The following is a 9,297-nucleotide window of genomic DNA, read 5'->3' on the forward strand; positions in this document are numbered from 1 at the left end:
AGTCTCTCTCTTCCCTCTGGCCTTGCCCTCCCCCACCTCCTCTCTCTCAATTTGTCTTTTACTAGTATTGCAGCTTACTAAGTATAGAGATGAGTCAATATTACATTAAAATGTCAAAGGAGTGACCGCAATTGCAAAGAGGGATTTGGGAGCAAAAATAGGGAGACCTACGGTATTTCTATCTGAAAGAATGGAATGTGGGTTCACCTTTGCCTTAGGGTGGATGCTGCAAAAGGGTATTCATTTATAAAATCTAACAGTAAACCATATTTCTATCTGAAAGAATGGAATGTGGGTTCACCTTTGCCTTAGGGTGGATGCTGCAAAACGGTATTCATTTATAAAATCTAACAGTAAACCAGGCAATGTATACATCATAAAAATAAGCCACATCTCTGCCCTCTTAAGAATTTGTTCTCTGTTAGAAGCATAATAAACATATTTAGATGAAGGGCTACTTTTCGATGCTCCCACTTGGGGAAAAAATAAATTGGTTTTAGCTGTGTCCAAAATATTAGAAACCTTAACCTTCCCTCTGCTGCCGCCGGTTTATAAGCACAGCATATTCACAGGTGCTCGGAACAGCCGTGGTTTCTGAAACGGGCTCTCAGAGACAGAATGAGTGTGGATGATCAGAGAGTCCTGACTCTGGAGCTGCTCCCTACATGTTTCAGCTGTCTGCTCAGACATGTAGACGATTCCCCACACTTACAACCAAAATGACGATGAATAAAATGATTTGAGATTTTTATGGTAGGTATTATGATGTTTCATAAGTTTTCCAAGCATAGAGTTTTGCTTTTGATAGAAGTGTTCTGAAAATAAGGCAGTGCATTTGAAAGTACTGTGAGTAAAAACATGGCGCTTTAAAAATGTATTGAAACACATGAAATGACATCCTGAATCAAATTTAGAAAATAGTGGAAATACTAGATTTTTAAATCCTCATGTCCTTATAGATTTTTGTCACAGAGTAGTAGGCTTATAACGTATATAATTTTGTATCTTGTTCTTTTCCCTTAACATTGGATAGTAACAGTTTCCTGCATTGTTATGGATCAGCCTAAACATCATTTAAAATGCTGCAGAGTATTCTAGGGAGCTGTGTATTAATGTACTTAATAGTCCCTCTGCTTCGAGCCATTTAGATTGTTTCTATTTTGTAATATTATAAATAATGCTGCAACGATCATCTTGTTCCTACAGCTTTTTTTTTTTTTTTTTTTTAATGTTTACAATTAGTCCCCTGGGGTGGAAACCAAGGAGTAGAATTACTGGGTGAAATGAATGAACACACTATGCATTATTTTTCAAAAATAATATATCAGTTTACCATGTCACCATACAGTTTGGCACAATTGGACATTCTTATTTTTTTAAAAAATCACTGATAAGATGGGTGAAATGGTATTCGACTGTTCTTTTAATTTGCATTTTTGTTTACTAGTAATATAAAAAAAACTTTTATATATCTTTGCTAACAATAGATTATCTTCTGTAAAGTGCCCTTTGCTTTATCTCTTGGATTCTCAGTATTTTTTCCTTATTGTGTGCAACTTGCTTATATAATAAAGATATTAAAACTTTATCATATTTGTTGCAAGTTTTTCCCCCAGTCTATTAATGAAAAACAGTGCATTCAAACTTGATTCTATTCTATTTTGAGAGGTGTGTGAACTTGTACAGTGAGGTTTCTAGTGCAGTTTAGAAGGGAGCAATTGACACACACAAATATCACCATGATCATTTCTTTTAAAAGATCTGCTGTATCTAAGCTTATATGGTCTTTTAAAGAGACAATTAAGTTTGTTCTCCTATCAACAGACTATAAGAGAGCATCTAAACTTGTTACATTTTATGTAGTACTCTTAAAGGATACTTTGTAATGCATTAATCTCCACTCTGGGGAAAACCCCTAGGACTAAGAATCAATGTATCAAGAAAAAAGTATGAAAAGAATGTTTAAACAATTACAGTGAAAGATGAACAATTCTGATCATTTGTATCCAAAGTGTATTATTGGCTGTATCAAAATGGAGTTACAGATATCATAAGATATTTCAGAGAGGGATTTTACTTTGTAAGTTTCCTACAGTGAGAGAAGATGGGGCACATAATAGTACTTGTGAACAGGGAGAAAGTGTGGCTAGAAGAACATTATTTTCTTTACACAGGTCAACCAGATATCCTCACTTCTAAAAGTTGTTCCAACACTGAAGCTCTCTAGGGGAGACCATCATTACTGAATTGTACCAGATGCTGCAGCTTGTCTGACATGTATTTAAACTTTCATCTTCCTGGACAACTTAATGATATAGGATAGTTGTTTAGTTTAGGTCAGGTTTCCATAGGCAAAATAAAGCAGAGGGGTGGTACAGACATCTAGATGGTTCACGCAAAAAGTAGAGACTTTGTATTTGGTTTGAACTCACCAGATGGTCACTTTAATGCTCTGCTTTTCTTTGGTTCTAGATTCCTGCCTCTTATATATTTTTTTCTTTTTCTTTTTATATTTATGACAAGTTACCCCAGAAAGAAATTGTTTTCCATTTCCAGGTATGATTTCTGTGAAGGCTGGACTCTGAACCAAGAGTCTCAAATACAGATATTTAAAACAACAGAATAAGATGTAATAAAACCTCCAGTAGTTCTTGTTTGCCAGTTTAGCTGAGGAGGGGGAAACACAAGCATTTCAGCTGGTATTTTACACCTAGATGCTAAGGTAAATGGATAAACACAGCCACAGTGCCTTTAAAACAGTTTCTGACTAACGAAGAAATATGCCTTTAATGGGCTTTGCCTTTAGAAGAAATTTCCTGTGAATCCCGTTTTAAGAAAGCAGTTGTTTGACTGAATTGGGCAGTCACTGGTAATAAAAACTCATCAGGCTTTTCTTTCACATAAATGATCATCACTATTCTAAACTCTACTTGTGCTAAAATCAAAATGGATAATAGAAATGTGGATTTACTTGGCTTAAAAATTAAACTTTTGCCTTAAATGTGGGCATTGTTCAAGAGAATGAAGCCTAAGAGGAAAAAGTAACCAGTATAAAAGCACTATTATTTTTGCCCAATGTATAAATTTTTAAGTATTAACTCTATAGTCTTTGTGAGCTAATGTGTATGTTGATAAAAATGTGCTGCTCTTGCTATTAAAAATGGGTGCTAGTGGTGATGATTGCTGTCTCTGTGTTTGGACATAAATGAAATCATGCACAATGAATGATGCTTTCTACACTATGCAGGGATAAGGGCTGCCCTGTGATTTGTGGCTGCGGCCACTGCTTGCAGATGATGGCTTTGGTCTCAGCTTCTTTACTTCTCTGCTACTCAGAACCTCTGCCGGAGCAAACAACCATCAAATGCCTAACTGCTGCACACAGAACAGGTCTGTTTGCTGCTTTTGTTTCCTTGTACTCTGCAGCTAGAGTAATTAGAGCAAATACATGGTTTAATTAGGCTCCTAAAGCCTGCTTGTTATCTTAGGAGTCAACTGAAAATTAACTCAGTTAAAAATCAAGCATTTCTCCCCACCTTTGAAAGGTAAAACTCATTTGGAAGTGACTTGTAGTAAGTAAACTAAACATCAGAACAATGAAATCTAGCATATTTCACGTGAATTTCAAGGATTTTACACCACATACTTTTGTAATGTAAATATAAATGACCAATATAAATTTTTGCTTAATGCTGTTCCTTGTTGGTATTGTACAGCAACCTCGTTCTTAGTGTCAAAAAGACTATTGGTTTCTATTGCTTTGACTTCAAAAGTTAGAATCTTTATTTTGTAAATTAAAGAGCATTGTGGCATGACTGAATTTGCTGTTTTAAAAGACTTAGTATTAGAGACATATTCCTTTGGATGTTTCTACATCCCATTTTATCTTATAAGATGTAATTTGTATTACGCTTATCACTGATTCTCCTTTCTCTAGTCCTCACACGGGCCTGCAATTTCTATCAGATTGAACCCTTCCTTTTGTTTTCATAGCTACGGTTCTGGTCCAGGCCCTAGTCAACTCTACCAGTATTGCTGAAGTAGCCTCTTCAACTGGATTTACCCTTCTTCAGTATCCGTATGGTCAACAGAATATTTTCTGTCCTATGTCCCTTTCATCATATGATTCATTGCTTAAGGAAGTACAGAGCACCCCCTTGTTTCTTCTGCTGTGTCAGAACTAAACTCCTAGCTCTAACCTATAAATTCCCCTTTTCCCAATTGACACCACAGCCAACCCCCTTTCTCATCCCCTTGCTGCATACAACCCATGCTTCCAAAGTCAGTCCTCATCTACTACAATACATTTTCCCTGCCCACACCACCAGTTAGATTGATCTCTTTATGGCATTGAGTATATGTATCCATTTCCACTATTAGGATATCCCTCATGTCTAAACGTCTTACCCTTCCTAATTACCAATTTATGCCAACCACCTTCCTCAAGACTAGGCTCAAGACTCACTCAGGAACGCTTCCCTCACTCACATAATCACATAATCTTACTGCAGTCACTGCCTAACTTTTCCTAAGCATTGGATGTTAAGTAGAGCTAAGGATTTAGTATTGTTGGTAAATAGCTACTACCCTGGGACTACCTTCCCTTCCCAAGTGCTCTTACCCACCCAATTGTCCTGGCTGCTTCAGCCCTTCCTTCAGAACCCCCAACCTCTCCAATATCTAGCCACTACAAAGTCAACTGCAGGCACAGTGGTAGATTCCCAAGACCCTACTCTAGAGCTTTGAACTGGCATATATTCTGATTGGTATGCTTGTGATACCAATCAGGCTCTTAAGTAGTTAAAAGTACTACCCCCAGATATAACTAATCCCTAAGTTAGGAACACTGTTCTAGACTATAAACTCCTTGAGGAACAGGACGGGGACTGTGTCATATTCATCTTTGTATCCCTAATGCTTAGTACGGTGCTAGCAAGCCTCAAATACATGTTTGCCTCAAGGAAAGAATGAAGGCAGGAGAAGGGAGGAAGAAAAGGGACAAAGGAAGGAAGGACAGAGAGGGGGGAGGAAGCATAGTGGAAGGGAAGGTGGAAGGGAGGGAAAGGAGAAAATAAATGTCTAGGATAGGTTTAAGTGGCTCATGTAGGGGTGCCTGTGTGGCTCTGTAGGTTAAACCTCCTTAAACCTTCCACTCTTGATTTCGGGTCAGGTCATGATCTCACCGTGAGATTAAGCCCCGAGTTGTGTTCTGCACTGACAGCAAGGAGCCTCCTGAGGATGCTTTCTCTCCCTCTCCTTTTCTCTCTCTCTGCCGCTCTCCGCCACCCTTCAAAATAAATAAACATTTAAAAAATGGCCAATGCAGAGTACTTCCTCTTCCAGAATACTTTTTATTTTTGGTTTGACACACTATGTTACATTAGTTTCAGGTGTACAACATAGCAATTCAAAAACTCTATACATTATGCTATGTTCACTACCATGGCAGCTACCATCTGTCACCATACTACATTCTTACAGTTCCATTGACTATATTCCCTATACTGGACTTTTTATTCCCATGACTTATTCATTCCATAACTGGAAGCCTGTACCTCCCACTTTGCTTCACTCATTTTGACCATTCTCCACCCTGTAGCAACCATCAGTTTGTTCTCTGTATTTATAAGTCTGATTCTGCTTTTTTCTGTTGATTCATTTGTTTTTAAGATTCCACATATAAATGAAATCATATGGCTTTTGTCTTTCTCTGGATGGCTTATTTTACTTAGCATTATACTCTTGAGGTCCGTCCACATTCTCACAAATGGCAAGATCTCATCCCTTTTTATCGTTACATAGTATTCCAGTGTGTGTGTTTGTGTGTGTGTGTGTGTGTGTGTGTGTGTGACACATCTCATTAATCCATTCATCTATTGATGGACACTTAGGCTGCTTCCATAACTTTGCTATTGTAAATCATGCTTTAATAAACATAGAGGTACACACATCTTTTTGAATTGATGTTTTAGTTTTCTTTGGGTAAATACCCAGTAGTGGAATTATTGGATCATATGGTAGTTCCATTTTTAACTTTTTGAGGAACCTTCATACTGTTTCCAGAGTGGCTGCACCAATGTACCTTCCCACCAACAGTGCACAAGGGTTCTGTGTTCTCCACATCGCCAACACTTGTTATGTCCCGTCTTTTTAACAGTGCCTAAGGTCTCCATGAGTGAGAGAAAGTCTTGGTGACTTCTGCCTGATGTAACATCTCTTCCGCCTCAAAGGAATGATGCTCATTTTTCCCTCTCATTCATCGTAGCTTAGGTAATTTTTGCTCACACATATCCCTTTCACATCTTACAGTTGTTCTCAGAAACCTCAGAAAATGTCTGTACCCTATATTTTCACCTCTGTTTTTTAGTTCTATTGGGGAACAGAGGGAAATTCCAACCCCAATCATGTAGGGCGATACATATAAAATTCATACTGGTCATAAACATGGAGTCACGGTAATCATAAATCTCTACCAAGGAAAAGTACTTACCACTTCTTGACACCATTGTGTTTCTCCATCCCACCCCCCGCACTACAATGTCAGCTCTGTGTGTTGCTGTGTGTTCTCTTTGTATTCCCTGTGCCTAGAACAGTGCCTGACACATAATAAAGATCCTCAATAAATATTTTTTTTACATTTATTTATTTTGAGAGAGACAGAGACAGCATATGTGGGGGAGGGGCAAAGAAAGAGGGAGACAGAGAATCCCAACCAGGCTCCGCACTGTCAGCACAGAGTCCAAATGTGGGGCTCGGACTCACAAAACTGTGAGATCATGACCTGAGCTGAAACCAAGAGTTGGCCATTTAAGCAACTGAGCCATCCAGGCACCCCCTTAAAAAATATTGAATGAGTGAATGAAAATGAAAAATAGATGTTTTGAAGTTAAAATAGACATACCTCACGAACCACATGTACTCTTGATAGGGATCCCTTTCAGAATCTCCAAGAAGTCTTCATCTACCTGCTTTAATTAAACATGCTTTTTCTGAAGCATTATCATTCAAAATATGCCCTGATATATTTTATAAGGCTATTTCATAATTATTTTTATCTAATGATTTAGTATTACAACACATTTGCTTTGTACTATATTTCCATAGCAAATAGGTATACAGACAGAATTTCCGTATATTGTGAATTAAATGAGTTTCTTTGGGCAAACCTATAAATCCAGGCAACATTTATTCATAATGCTCCTGTAGGTAAAATGTGTTCAAAGTTCAAAACAACCACCTTACAAACCACTTTTGAAATGTAACCATTTTTAGTTTCATGAGTTTTTGCATTCAGTCTGTGCTTTACTGTCTGTCAGACAATTGTTTATGGATTGTAAGTACTTTCTAGTTGCCTCATTAGTGGATGCTTTATCTTCTGCAGTGTTTTGTAGGCCTCCCCTGAAGGCAGGGATTATGTTTTTCTACTTTTGTTCATCCCTTCATGGTGCCTAGTACTGCATTGTAGTCAGGAACGACTTGTTGAATGAAGGATTTTACCTAAATGCAAAATACTACATAAGATGATAAACCCAGAAGACAATGTATTACTTTTTGAAAAAGATGAAACATCAGTCATTCAATGCAATCTTCAGTATTTAGGGCCTCTCACTTGAGAGTCCTGTTAGAGACCACATTGTGTTTAGGCTTAGCAATCATTCCTTCTCGCCAAACTTTTTCACACGGAGTTTAGTAAAAATAGCAACAATCCAGGAAAGTACATCATAATTATAAAAGAAGCAGCATAGGTTTAAAATATTTCATTCTTAATTAATTACATGTTCCCTCTTCCCCTGAGATACATCATCAGGGACAATTATGAACTTATGTAAATTATTTAATTTGAGTACAGGAGTAGGGAAGGAAGATGTTTCTGATTATTTATTTCAGGATCTTTTTCCAAATTTGAGACTAAGGCATCGAAAGAGAAGTAAGGAGGGAAAATGTGCGTTTCTGATCAAAGAAGAACAAGAAAATTTAGACTCAGACTCATAGTAAACTCCCTTCCTTCTGTGAAAATGCGTTGAAAACACCTGGGATCTTGTTTCTTACCCTGAGTGATGGTTACATAGGTGTTCAGTATGTAGTTATTATTTAAACTGCACATTTGTATTTTTATACGCTCTTCTGTATATATATATTTTACAATCAAAGATACCTTGAAGACAAATGTGGTCCACGAGCGAAACATATCAATATTTCACCTTGATTCAAAATCAAGAACCAAATAAGTATAAATCATTCTTTCCTTTTGTTAATTAGCATTCAGAAAGGAAAAATGTTAACATTTGAATAGAGTGTTTAAGAAATAGTTACATTTGCATCTGAAAAGAGGGGTCCCTTGGAAAATAAAATTGGTGCTTTCAGTATTAAAACCAAACCAAACAAAACAAAATAAGATAAAGTGTTTTGCCTACCCCAAAAGATCTCTTTAAAGATTGCTTCCAGGTTCACCTGAAGACTTTTTGTCACATGGTTCAGTACGTCTGTGGAATCTTTGAGGTGTTAGAGAATCAAAGCTAAGTGCACTCCAAAAAGTGAGCTGTGTAAGCTGAGAAACCCTATTTGCAGTACCTAATAGTACAAACTGATTTACAGGGAAGACTCAACTTTTAAAGTTTGTTTTCTACGATTTTACCTTCTGTGTGTATGTGTGTACAATGTTAGTGTGGTTTTTAATGTAAACTTGTTTCTCATCAACCAGGTTGTAAATTTCTTGAGGACAAGGGATAATCTATTGTTTTTCATGTTCCCTGCATGACCTCCCTGTGTTAGTCACCTAATACTTTCGCTTGATTTGCAAATGCATACGAGTCACATTCTGATAGCTTGTGACTCCTTTGTCTCATCTGTTTTATAACCAAAAGAATGTGCTGGAGAATATAAGGCCCCCAGCCTCCTCTCTTGTAATGTGTATGATCTGGAGGCAGTGTAGTGGCAATTCTAACCACTGATTGTCTTAAGGTGTTTGGTGTTTTAAGGTGTCTTAAGGTGTTTGCACAATTAAAATGATTGAAGTATAAATGTGAAAGCATGATGTGAGCTGAAAATCTTTTAAGATATTATTCTGCAAGTCAATTTTGAAAGTTTTCAGGCATCAGGTTAAGTTGACTTTTTGGTATTGTGACCCTAAGTTTAAATAATAAAAGAAAAAAAGATCTATCAACTTACTAGAAGTGTGTTATGCCTGAAACAAAAACATGGCCCAACAGTTGAGAAATATTTCTTTAAACTGCTATTATTTGACGTTGAAACTGGTTTGCTATACACAATCTTTTTGTGAATTGAAAGTCTAATATG

This window comes from Acinonyx jubatus, chromosome X (genome assembly GCF_027475565.1).
Source record: "Acinonyx jubatus isolate Ajub_Pintada_27869175 chromosome X, VMU_Ajub_asm_v1.0, whole genome shotgun sequence".
Classification (NCBI taxonomy): domain Eukaryota; kingdom Metazoa; phylum Chordata; class Mammalia; order Carnivora; family Felidae; genus Acinonyx; species Acinonyx jubatus.